The sequence below is a fragment of the Vanessa atalanta genome, chromosome 22 (genome assembly GCF_905147765.1).
Source record: "Vanessa atalanta chromosome 22, ilVanAtal1.2, whole genome shotgun sequence".
NCBI classification, from domain to species: Eukaryota; Metazoa; Arthropoda; class Insecta; order Lepidoptera; family Nymphalidae; genus Vanessa; species Vanessa atalanta.
In genome coordinates this window covers 1,209,827-1,223,445 of record NC_061892.1, presented here as the reverse complement: position 1 = coordinate 1,223,445, position 13,619 = coordinate 1,209,827, and positions in this window count along the sequence as shown.

Genomic DNA, 13,619 nt, shown 5'->3' with positions numbered 1-13,619 from the left:
GCTATTATTTGGATTTATGATTAGACGAGCTACGTTTTTATTTCCAGATTTCATAGTATAAATTTTATAATTACTGAAGGCAATTCAAATTTTAATTGAACTTTAAACTTGTAGCATATTGTTTTAGGATTGTAGGTTCCTTTATCATAATTACGATTTCTTCCTTGACCCAGAATGTTGTGAATCGACTTCCTTGAAGGGGTGCTATTAGTATTATGGGTATTATATTACGTTTGTTGAAATTTCATTGCATTCCCATTCCAGTGCCAAGATCTATTGTTCATCTTATTTCTCTTGGACATATATTAAATGCATGACTTGCATATTTATGACCCGCTCTTAAGACTTTGCTGGTTTAGTCTATTCTGTTTACATTAACAGCCTGTAAATTTCCCACTGCTGGGCTACGGCCTCCTCTCCCTTTGAGGAAAAGGTTTGGATACTCCACCACGTTGCTCCAATGCGGGTTGGTGGAAGACACATGCAGGTTTCCTCACGATGTTTTCCTTCAACGCCGAACACGAGCTGAATTATAAATACAAATTAAGCACATAAATTCAGTGGGTCTTTTTGGTGCTATTCTGTTTACGTATATAGATTTTTGTTCGACATAGCTATATATACTCCCTTAAATTCCCATAAACATTAGTGCTCTAAGAAATATTCCTTACATGATCAATGTGCCATAAACATTTTAAGCTAAGATGTTATGTTTCTTGTGCCTGTAGCTACAGTACTACTGTGGCTCAACCACCCTTCAAAATGCAATACAACAATACTAAGTGTTGCTCATAACTTTACTACCAAGTACATATATAGATCAATATAATGCTATTAATTTATGTTGTAATTTGATATTCTTTGAGAAAAAGTGTGTCTTGGAGTAACAGTAACATTATAAGTAACTTATATGCACACACACACATGCACACGTTCGTGTACGTTTTAGCTAGCGCTTTAGAGGTACACACCTACGACTACTCAAAAAATGTTATCATCATCAAGCGTTGAAAGTTTTGTTGCTTTTTATTTCATATATTGAATCGAGAATACTAACACCTCTTTAAAATGTATTCGAAAATGAACTGTGCGTTTGATCTATTCATGTGAATAAAAATGTCCGGGCTTTCAAAATAAATGTCTTTTTTAAGTTGTCTTGTTTTTTGAAATTCGAAATGTCATAATATCTTTGAGAGCCGAGATAGCCCAGTGGTTAGAACGCGTGCATCTAAACTGATGATTTCGGGTTCAAACCCAGGCAGGCACCACTGGAGTTTCATGTGCTTAATTTGTGTTTATAATTAATCTCGTGCTTGGCAGTGAAGGAAAACATGTGTCTAATTTCAAGGAAATTCTGCCACATGTGTATTCCACCAAGCCGCATTGGAGTAGCGTGGTGGAATATGCTCCATACCTTCTCCTCAAAGGGAGAGGAGACCTTAGCCCAGCAGTGGGAAATTTACAGACTGTTTATAATATCTTTAATAATTAAAACAAATTCAAACGTTTCCGAACGCAGACATAAGTTTATAAAATAAACATCAGCAACAAAGACTATAAATAGATATTTTTAAAATAATTACATGAATAAACTATGAATGAGATGTGAGATTGAAACAGAATGTAAATGTGCCATTTAAAGACGTTTCATAGAGTAGCAATAAAGTTTTATGTACACGCGTAAGACCTACTCCTACAACAACGTATGCTATAATATCCTCTACTTAAATAGAAATAAGAACTATAACTGTATTCATAGCATTTTCTATCTACGTCACTGTCGTCTGACGTCTGTTAAATACAAATATTTCCTTTGTTTCAGTTGATTTTCTTTTATTTTCGTATCATAACTCATATAGGGTTATGATTTTATGAAAAATTGTCTGTTTTTTACTTATCATAGAAATATTTAATAGTCTTTATATCGTCAATTTGCAACTAAACTTGTTCATTAAGAAATTACGTCCCTCGTGCTTGTATATATACCGGCTCTATTATCCTTAAAGCCGGACCACAACAACATTAAATGTTGCTATTTGTTGTATATGTGATGAGTGATACCTTCCCCGACGACGGAATACTTAACAACAAAACCCCCAGGGATTTCCCTTGGTTTCAAAAATAATCTATCATTATAATCGCGAATATTTGACATAAAATAAAAATATCCCGTTGAGCTTATATTGCCGGTTCTTCTCAGGAGGTTTTTCTTTCTGAACCAGCGGTAGACTTTCGACAATCAATAAAGTGTTATACTTCAATGTTGAATAAAGATATTTGAATTTGAAAATCTTCTTAAAAGGATTAATCGAAACATTGCACAGTTGCCAGTCTCTTTGTTCCAAATCACATAGAAGCAAAAATAGTAAATCACGGGACAACGAAATAATATTTTACAAAGCGGTAACTATAATCTGCTGTATTGAAATTATGATTATCATAGCCTATAGTCAGCCATATCGGAAACGATTTTCAATTACGTCGATGCAGTAATGTGGTTTTGTCGGGTCAACGATATGGACTAGTCGTTAGAACACGTAAATACATTTGTGTTTCTAATTCATCTCGTGATCGGCTGTGAAGGAAAACATCGTGCGAGAACCTAAATGTGTCGAATGAATAATTTCCAGATGTGTATCCGCTCAACCCACATCGGAGCGGTCAGGTGGAACTGGGTCTAAAGAATATTTTCCAAAAAAACTTATAGGCCTAGTTGGACATTTGGATGGTGTTACTTCACTTTTACTTGAATATTAATCATTATTCCGTTAACCTTTTTCCATTTTACTCGGTACCAGCTCAGTATGTTCTTGTCCTCCATTCGATTTCAGTCTGATATAACAATTATTTCTCAAAATGTTTTATATAACGTAGCTTTTTTTTATCGATTCATGTCCCAGAATTCTCGTATTCAAAAGTGTTTTAGTCACTAAAATGGTTGTTCAAATGCTCTAATTACGCCAAACAATTTCCTCTCAACTTGTCTGTTATTGACGCTACTACCAGACATTTAATTAAATGTTAATACAACCTGAAAAATTATGCTGTCTCTCTCTAGATATCAAACGCTTGACATTTCGATCCAATTGTAAAATCAAAACTTAGTGTGATAAGCTTCTTTGATCCTTTAACCTCGTTGTGATTAAATTGTACGTCGAGTTTCGAGTTTGTTGTTATAGAATACTTGAGATAACGACATACTACACGCCACGCCAATATACTATCACGTGACACCTCAAACGTAATGTCCATTGTACTTGTAATAAATGTCGGTTGTGTCCATTCGGCGAAGTCATAATTTATACCACAATACAGGAACGTTTGTCTAAATCGTTTTATAAAATAGTTGACCGTAATAGATAAATGGCCCATTCATTATTGTGTTAGATATAGTAACAATTATTTGGTCGTAAAATTAGTAATTTCTGTATATGATATATTAATAAAACAAATTCTGAACATGAGATGAAGACACCATAGTATTTATCCATCTTTAATTTAGTTGTTTTTGGGATATCTGATAACTATTCTGTCAAAAAGTGATCCTTTCTTGTGTGATTCCAAATAATTGTTACTTTTTTTGAATTTTGAGTCCCGTGGTAATTCTTAGTTGCGACTGTGCTAGTTACGCACAATATATTACTACAATACAATATATGCGAAAATAAAGGTGCACTGTTCCTACCCACGCTCTTCCAATACGACGAGGTTATAACCCAACACGACCGGAAAAGGATCAAATACTTTCTGATATGAGTGTACTACCAAACTTTCTAAGCCTGTGACTAAAATTTCTTAACAAAAAATCCAATAACTTTAGTTTACCTGACCCAAAATTTGAATATAGAACCTCAGGAACTTCACCCTTATAAGCTGATTATTAGACAAATCAGGCAGTTACTTGAGAGATTTACCCGCATATTTGCAAATTTGCATTTATTTTAAAGATACTTTTTGATATTCTACTGCAGTTTCTAAACTCGATCAAAAGTCAATTATAAATGCATTACCTCACGTATTTACAGTTATTCAAAGCGAAATAACTCTGTAAACGGAACATTCCATATTCAGAGCTATTTTGCCATATACAGTGACTATCAAAATTCGTTTAGTGAACGGTAGTTTAGCGGTTCCAGTTTTGAATGAAGATAGTGATGCAGTTTGTCGTTTAAATAAATATTACATTGCATCAAAAAAGTTATATTTGAACACCTTTTGATTTTGCAAAAAAAAAACAAAACAAAATATCAATTATAATTTTTTTATTTTTCTTTCTTTCAGATTATCAATAATTCTGATTTCTTAATTCTTGAATTGTGATAAATTTGTTGTAGGACTCGACAAATGGACAGAATACTAAAATCAATACCTTTGACCAAATAGGTTCGAGTTCAAACAATTATTCCCCTTCCAATTTAATCCATGGGCGGAAGTAAACCTTAGTTTTGTCGTCAACTCAAATGAAAGAATATCTTCATACCGAACTATGTAACTGATAAATTTAATTTATTGAATAGAGTTATTATTGATATTTCTTGTCGGTTTTTCTCGATATAGTTTGCATTCGAAAATTTTTAATTTGTTTCTAATAATCTACTTCCACGAGAAATAATGTGACTCAACACTGTCCATTTAAAAAAAAAATTGATTTTCTAATATTCAATTGCGGCACTTCATTTTCAATTTGTAGACCAGAGGACAAATTCGATTATATTTACTTCATGCGCATAAATATAGTAAATAACGTGAATTGTATATACGTACTTCCGTCTAGTTATCGGTTTTAGTTACACATCAAAGGAGCTATAAATATTTGCGTTGAACGTACAAACTTTGCTCACTCAGTAGCGTTGCACCAGTCTTACTTTCATTATTGTATGAATATCTTAAGAATATATTACATGTTATTACTCTACATTCAGGCCTACCTGGATTTTTTTATACTGTATAGATAGGCGGATGGCAAAATGGGCCACCATTGACACTAATATTATTTAGTCCAGTGACTTCAACGTCAATGGACTTGGAATGAATCTGAATGAACTGAATCTTGGAAACTAAAATGTTATGTCCCGTAGCTTTAGTTATATAAGTTTGCTCAGCCTTAAATCCAAAACACAGAAATACCAAGTAAGGCTGTTTGATGGTGGTATTTGTGAAAAGTGGATGGTACTTACCCACGCGGGCTTGCATAAGAAAGATAACTTAACTGCTGGTTTCAAAAACCAGATTATATAAAATACATGTAGTTTTTTGAAAAAATTCTCAACATTTCAATATTTAGGAGTTGGCAATGTTTACTTGATGGAAGGGCTTTTAACAATCCCGTCTGGGTATGTACCATCCACTCATCAGATATTTTACCGACAAGCAGTATTCAGTATTTATGTGTTCTGGTTTAAAGGGTGAGTGAGCCAGTATAACTAAAGGCACAAGCGACATAACATCTTAGTTCCCGTGGTTGGTGGCGCATTGGTGATGTAAGGAATGATTAATATTTCTTACAGCGCCATTCTCTATGGGCGATGGTAACCACTTATTATATTTAAAAAAAAAACTTTTAACAATTATGAGTGTACCCTTGTGCACTATAGAATTCCCTGTACAGTTGTCTAGTTTTTCTAGTGAAAGGCCGTTGTAACTGAAATCGATTCGGTCATCATCATAGATATCCTTAGTTTGTTCTAGTGAATCCACACACCCCTTATCCCCGCTTAATTATATTACAGATCACATCGATTCCTGCTGCGATACCGTTCCTACGTGGTTCTGGCTTTCTTTGGGTTTTGTAAGGACCTGGTCGTGCCGTTCAGCTTCAAAAGAAACGAAGTCACGAAAACACCAAATATTTATGAATGCAACGTGATATTGATTTGATGGAGTACTTTCTTTAAATATAGAAAGTGTCTCATTCCTTATATTATAAAATATTCAAATATAAGGAATTATTTATATTAAGTAAAGAAGCGTCCTAGTTAGTTTAGCATTTTTATTTTATTTCGTAATCAAAGACAATCTTCTCCAATATGAATATCTGAGCTAGGTTTTTAGTTGTGGATTACATGAAATTGGAGATTATTGATTCCTTTAGCCTTGTTACAAATATAATCTTTATAAATAAATATATATAATTTTAATTTATTTTCTTCCCAGAAAATATTGATAACAATTATTATATCAAGGACATTGTTCAAATTTATTTTTCTTGACAAACTCTGAATGCAATACGAGAATGACGTCCCTTATGTGGAATTTTTGTGGAGCCTATTTTGGAGTTTTTAGATTGTAGTCTATCATTTTAAGGAGTAAAATTATCTATTATCACAAAAGTCCTGACGAAACAATACGATATTATAGAACTGACTAAATATTACAATTAGTGTTATGAAGTCTTAGGTTCGATTTTGACCACTTGAAATATTGTTGTCCTTTATCTCAATACAAGTTATGTCAAGTAGCTATAATATCTTAGTAGTTTCAAAGTTATTTAAAATTCTAAACTTACACTCCTGCGATGTCAAAAGATAAATAAATATATAATATAAATAAAATCCTCAATTAATTTATCTTCAGTTCAAAACTTATCTATGCGTAATAGTGATCGTTTTTTTTAGCAAAGGTAGGCGGCATGTGTTAATTAATTTAACGAATTCATGAGTGAATAAATCTACACCGGGAATTTATTGCTCCACCATAATGTTCTGCCTTCATCTCGCATTCGTTCGAAATCCGAAAATTAAAAAATATATATACACAGATGAATTGAGATCATCGGAGAAGTCGGATAATAAATCAGAATGACGTCACATAAAAAGGTATATATAATTTATTTCCCTATAAGACATCTAGTCATTATAATAAAGAGATATAACTACGCTACGTTGAGTTTTTATTGTGAGCTTTGATCCCGATATTACGGTTTCAAGACTTTGAAGACTGATGAAAGTACAGTCGCTGAAGTAATTTGCATCGAGAGATTTTTCTATAAATTTAATTTAAAAATGGCAACATTTATTAAAAGTATTGACATTATGATACGATTTGATTGCTTCAGTTAGATATTATGTTTAATATCTTATAAATAAAATATTTAAAATGAAAATAATAAATATTCCAAAGGAAACTGATCTCTTTTAAGATATCAATGTGAGAAATTCAAGATGAATTGGAAAATAAAACAATATCGAATGAAATGAGATTATAAATTAACAATCACGAATTGGAACTTCTTGCTGTGACCAAGTTTAGATTTATAACAAAAACAAAATCTTTATTTAATACAGAAACAACACTTGCTTTAGGCAACTCCTTTGGCAAAATTGAAGAACAATGCAATTAAAAAAAACATGTTCTTATTGATCAATTTAAAAAAGGGTCACGTGTCGAGGGTATTTGTTTAAGATTCCACAGATATTTTTAGCTTGGCTTATTAAAAAATTTAAAGCTCATGTCAAAGGAAACATCAATGATAAAATTTACTCAATACGAGATAAAAAAGCGTAGACTTAGCATTAATTGATTTCTAAGCAGGTTGTAATAAAATTAAATTGTACTTTACTCTGTAATAAAATGGTGGAAAAGAGCAACTGCTTAGTTTCTTTTCCAAAAACAAAAACTTAGTAAACTGTATTTACAATATTTCTTTTATGTTTATAGGTAGGCGGACGAGCAAACGGCCACCTGATGGTAAGTGGTCACCACCGCCCATAGACAATGGTGCTTTTAGAAATATTAACCTTACATCGCCAATACGCGACCAACTTATGTCCCTTGTGGTTACTGGCTTACCGGTATCCAACCATAATGAGGATTGCTGTTTGGTGGTAGAATATCTGAGGAGCGGTTAGTACCTACCCAGACAGGCCTGCACAGAGTGCTACCGCCAAGGTTTTGTAATAACTAATTTGACGAATATGTTATTCCTTAGAAATGAGTGTTTACAAAATGCTATCAGCTAATACGCTCAACGGAGACCTATTTTTGCAGTCTTTTAAAATAAGCACAACTGTATTCTTACGTATAATTGAATACTATAAAATATGGGCATGCTTCGACTAAATCACATAACGAGTCTCATCCTTTCTGTAATCAAGGCTTTAAAGGTAAGGAAACATTTTAATTTTCAAGATGAGAATTTTATTCTGTCATCATATTCTGTTTTTTGGTAAGAAGTTTCAGGGATACCCGAGCTTAAGTGCTCGGGTATCCATGAAATTAGTCGGATAGAAAAAAAATGTTAAAATCATATTTTTTATAAAATAATAATAATTACTTGAATCAAGAACATCAGGTCGTATATTGAAATGGGCGCCAACATCATAGAGTTTTGCTAGTAATCAATTTAAATGAATTTCTAGTGCGACTGATTTTTTTTCTTTCGATGTACAGGCCTGTTCCAGCTTAAGTAAAAAATAAATAATCTGAGCGTAATGAAACTAAAACAGATAATTATAAAAACCTTTTATTTAATTTATGTGCTAAAATGCAAAAATAGGCCCAAACACGACGAAGTAATGTTGAGTACATTACTAATATATGTGGCTGCCTCTCTTGAAAAAACTGCAAGATTTGACCACGTCCTAGTAGGTAAAGTTTATTATAATCTGATAAAAAGATCCTGAGCACTTTATACCTTAGCGTGGCGGGTTTTCTGGTCCTTCATCTTTCGCTTAACCCACGCCATGCATATTAAGAAGTTGCTTCTCAAAGAAGTGAATTTGCGTCTATATCCAAAATTTACATCATTAGTTAGTGTTACTAGATTGTAAAATAGTATAGCAGTAAGTTCAAGTATTTGTAAGAAAAATATGTCATTTTACAAGAACGTGCCATTAGCGCAGAACAGGTCAAGAGTGTCATCGTATGAACTTGTTACTCACACGTGTAATGATTTCAAATAATAACGTAATTGTTATAAATATATAAAACTAACATTTCTTATCAAATTCAAAATATATTCTCTCAAAATCTTATCTATCTTAAATGACCATTCCATTTTCCAATAAGATTATACTTCTGAGATTGACACGTATTCGAATGAAGAAACTTATCAGATTGAAATAAAACTAGTTTTTAACGGATTTAATCGCGTATATTAATTACAACTACCGCCAACGATTGTAAATAATATTTCTTTTTAAATAATATTTCTTTTTAATTCGAACAGACAAATGTCACCTTAGTCTGCCCGTGACCACGAACACTGCAAAGTGCTCGAAACGTCGGGATGTTAAAATAATTAATATACGCGATTAAATCCGTTAAAAACTAGTTTTATTTCAATGTGTAATAATCGCGAAAATCTAAGACAACATTAAACTTATCAGATTTAAAGGAGATAAAATGTTGCTAGTAATAAAAAATATTGAAATAAAAATTTGCTCGATTTTTTTCGATTTCAAATTTTACACTTTCCACTGATCCCTACTGCCTGAACTTTTGATCAAATTGACCCATTTGAAACTGTACGCCTAAAATGTTAAACTAATCTATATTCTTGGGCCACAGTATAGGATATACATTAGTTATAAATATATAATCAACCGTTTATGTACAGATAAAATCTTTAGTACCTACACTCAATTACAAAAGCACTAAACTACACATTAAATATAAAATTGCATGCAAAGGTACCTTTATCGCTAATAGCGATCTATTACAAGCGACCTCAGGTGATTTGAGATTAAACGTTCAAATGTTAGTGCATTTATGGGACCAAAATATTATTAGCATAATAGCCTGTAATTGTGCCAGTGCTGAATTAAATTTTTCATCAAATTCAATGCCTTAAAAATGGCGCTGTTGTAGATTTTCGGATACATAAGTGATGCGAATGAAGCTTCGAATTTGGACGCGATCTGTTAAGGTAAAATTCAGCAGCCGGGGTTAATCCAAATAATTTCTCATTCCTCGTAAAACATGCGGCAGAAGATGCAGAGTGATATCATGGGAACTAAGATGTAATGTGCTCTTGTGACTGTCATCTGTCATCAATCGGAACATGTGATCATATCTAGGTAGATGGAGAGGGAATAATAACTGATCTTTATAATTTATATTAAAATATTACAAAACTTTTTTAAGAAATAATAATAAGCAAATTTGATTTAACTATCACAGAAAATAAATTTTAAACCCTTTTTAAAACAATAGACCAATATTTTACAAAAATAAGGATAATATTGTTCTATTTCAAAATATTTAAATTTATAAAACACGAAGACCGTAAAGTACGTAAAGTAGAAATTACTATCTCCCTAAAATGCTACAACAGACAATATTTATTTTGTATTTCACGCAAAAACAGTCCTAAAAGGGTAAAGCCCTTAGTGAAGATAAATAAAATCAAGTAAAACAGACTTCAGAAGACTGTGACGTAAATGGATACATTATAGATACAATTATAGTTCTTATTCCAATAGAAACAGGAGATATAACAGCATAAAATGATGCAGTAGTAGGTCATATGCGTGGACATGAAACTTTATTACTACTCTATGATATGTCTTTAAATGGGGCGTTTACGGCTCTATTTGTTTCACTGCATCTTTATAATAACGGCTGGATATATTTATTGGATTACCATACAATATTTGCTTATATCAAATAAATATTGAATATTATTTATTTTTATTTGAAATAGGTGATGATATCGTTTTGTCCGATTTTGGTTACATTGGCTAATCTCTAGGGAGACCAGTCAACTACGCAAAACATATTATAGTGCGTGCAATAACAGTTAGACTCTTTCTTCCCTCACTCTAATAATCCGATGGGACGGAAAATCCGGCACGACCGGAAAAAGTTTAGGCGCACGTCTAACGGCTTGCCATACCATCGTCATTGCCTTTTTTGTTTCATAGATTTGGCAGTTGTTTAATAGTATTCTACTTCCGATAGTTTACCACAATTGATTTCTCTATGTTTATATTTGAATGCAAAATAACGTATTTTCATAAAACTTTCATCGTCTCGATCTAATCGGTAGCTGATGGTATGTTCAGGTAGATTGCACCTAAATTGATTTTAATTTTATTCATATCAGAAAAACTTGGTAAGAACCATTAATGCTTATAAATATTCATGTTTTAAGTGGCATTTAAGAAACTTTTTATTTGTAAAAGCATATCGAGTAAGTATGCATCTGTGTAGACATTGATCAGTTACCCTACCCTAAAACAGCAATAATTTTACCGTTATGGTAAAGGACGAGTCAGCTCAAGAAATAAAATGTTCAAGTATGTAATAACTTAGATCATACGGTTGGTGTCGTATAGAAAATTAAAATGATTTATACTACTTGCAGTGCTGATATATTTTTTATATCGTATTTAGGTCACAACAAACTTTGGTACTGTAAGAAATATTAACCATTCCTCATATAACCTGTATACTTTTCTGTTTACAGTTAAATGAGTTCAAATTTGAAATTCAAGAGTCGTATTTAAATCCAGATTATTCTTTAACTTCAGATGATTTTAAATTTTTAACAAATTTAGAAGCTACTCAAAATGAAATTGCTAAAAAAAGTATAACCTATTTTGATACCTAAACAGTTGCAGATGAAAAGATAGCTAGTAAAAATGATAAAAAAAAGTTTAATTAGCACTGTAATAAAAGACGTAATAAAGGATAATAACATAGAATTAGTCTCATATCATAAGTACAAAAAAAGTTTAATGACACGTAGAAATACATAAACACATAAAAACGAGTTTAATGAGGAAAAAGAAACGTAAATAAGAAATCTGAGCTGGAATGATGAAAGATTCATTTTATAATAAAAGTTATTTATTTTTAAGAATCTTAATAATAAGCCCTATGTTATACTATTTATATTTGAAGACTGTTGCGTTATACAATGTTAACTTGCTGATGTAAAATCAACAAAATTGATCAATATTAGTATTATATCAGTATAAGTAATGTATTTATGAGATTATTTGAATAATTAATCATCGTTATGGTAATACCGTGTCACATGCTGACGAAGCCTTAATCCCATAGGTTGCTTCGGTTCACGCGATTAATTTTGATTGTTCAAATAATTGATTTAAATTTGATGGAAATATCGCTTACCAATTAAACAGACCAGTAAAGCCGATATTGGAATGTGACTCAGCTGTTTGTAGCTAAAAATATGACGTAAATCGTTTTCATTAGGGATTTAAAAAATACCAGTTATAAAATATACTGTATGTATATATTTTAGACGTGATAGATATGACATAGCCATTTGTGTGTAATAAGAATTTATCGGATAGATTGTATAAATTTTTTGGACAAATTTGGAAAATATTTTTACCTTTACTTTAGTCTGTGGTTTAAGCACTGATACCCATCAGGATGTGGGGGATTAACTTTTTCGGCTTACACTACTACTTGGTCTTTCTTGTTCAAGGAGCTTAGGTAGACTTTAACGCCACGAGCAAGAGCACATTTTATTTTATAAGTAAGAGAACTTAATGATACAATAAAAAATGCTCCTATCACCGTCGACGTAATTGCTCTTATTGAAACTCGTGGAATAAAATCAAATCAAATTCATTTTTTTATTACAGAAGTATTATTCTTAATTATTGATTGTCAAATTAAACACTAATACCGGTTTGGAAAAGAAAATACCGTAGCCTGAAAAGAACCTGCGAAAGAAGCTCAACTCGCTGAGTGAGAGTTAGTATTACACAAATCAAGATATTGTATTCAAGATGTTTTGAAGAGATTACATCTAATATTGTTAGTGATTATTAAATTTTAATTATTCTAAGATACTACTTTTTTAGATGTACCGAGAAAAACCGGTAAGAAATTCAGTAGTTACTTTTCTCCATTAGTGGAATTACGTAGACATTATGATAATAAAGAAAAATTTTGTAAATGTAATTGTTTATTTTATTATATAGGGGAATTTAGCTTGGTCTTACAAGTTTGTCATCCTACAATATTAGTTCTTCATCCTACGATTATTATTAAAATATTCACTACTGTTTTTGATATATTATTTATTTATTTTACTATAATGCCAATATTGGTATATTCCGACTTTGATATCCGCAATCGAGTATCGAGATCAGAGAATGTAAATAGTCCGATAATCTAATTTTTTCCTGTTATTTGAGTAAGAGTGATAAAATTATAAAGAAGTTTAGAGTAGAAGCTCAAACATTGCAAATGTGTGAAAATCGGGAAATGAATAATTGGTTTTGGTGCAATTTAAGAGACCAGAGACTATTCCACATTGCAGCAATTATTCAGAAATCGGTTCGTTTTTAGGCGAGAGGGAATAAAAATAAAAATTGTACTCCAAGGGAATAATTCCATTATCTCCGAAACTGTTCCAATTTCGAAATTCAAATTATATATTTTTCATCGATATAAAAAATTCAGTTTATATATTTCATGTCCAAGACAATTAATCGTAGCAAGAAACAATGCAGCTTTGCTAAAGATTTCGCGTCAAAGCCGTCAGGTTACATAATGTGTTAAAAGGCTCTTTCACGAGAGATGCGTTGACATGAAAACCTTGTCCCATATCAGAGATAGAGCCATTAAAATAAACAGGGGTCGAGTATACAGATATTTTTAAATACCTATATGATTTGAAATTTTAATTATGAATA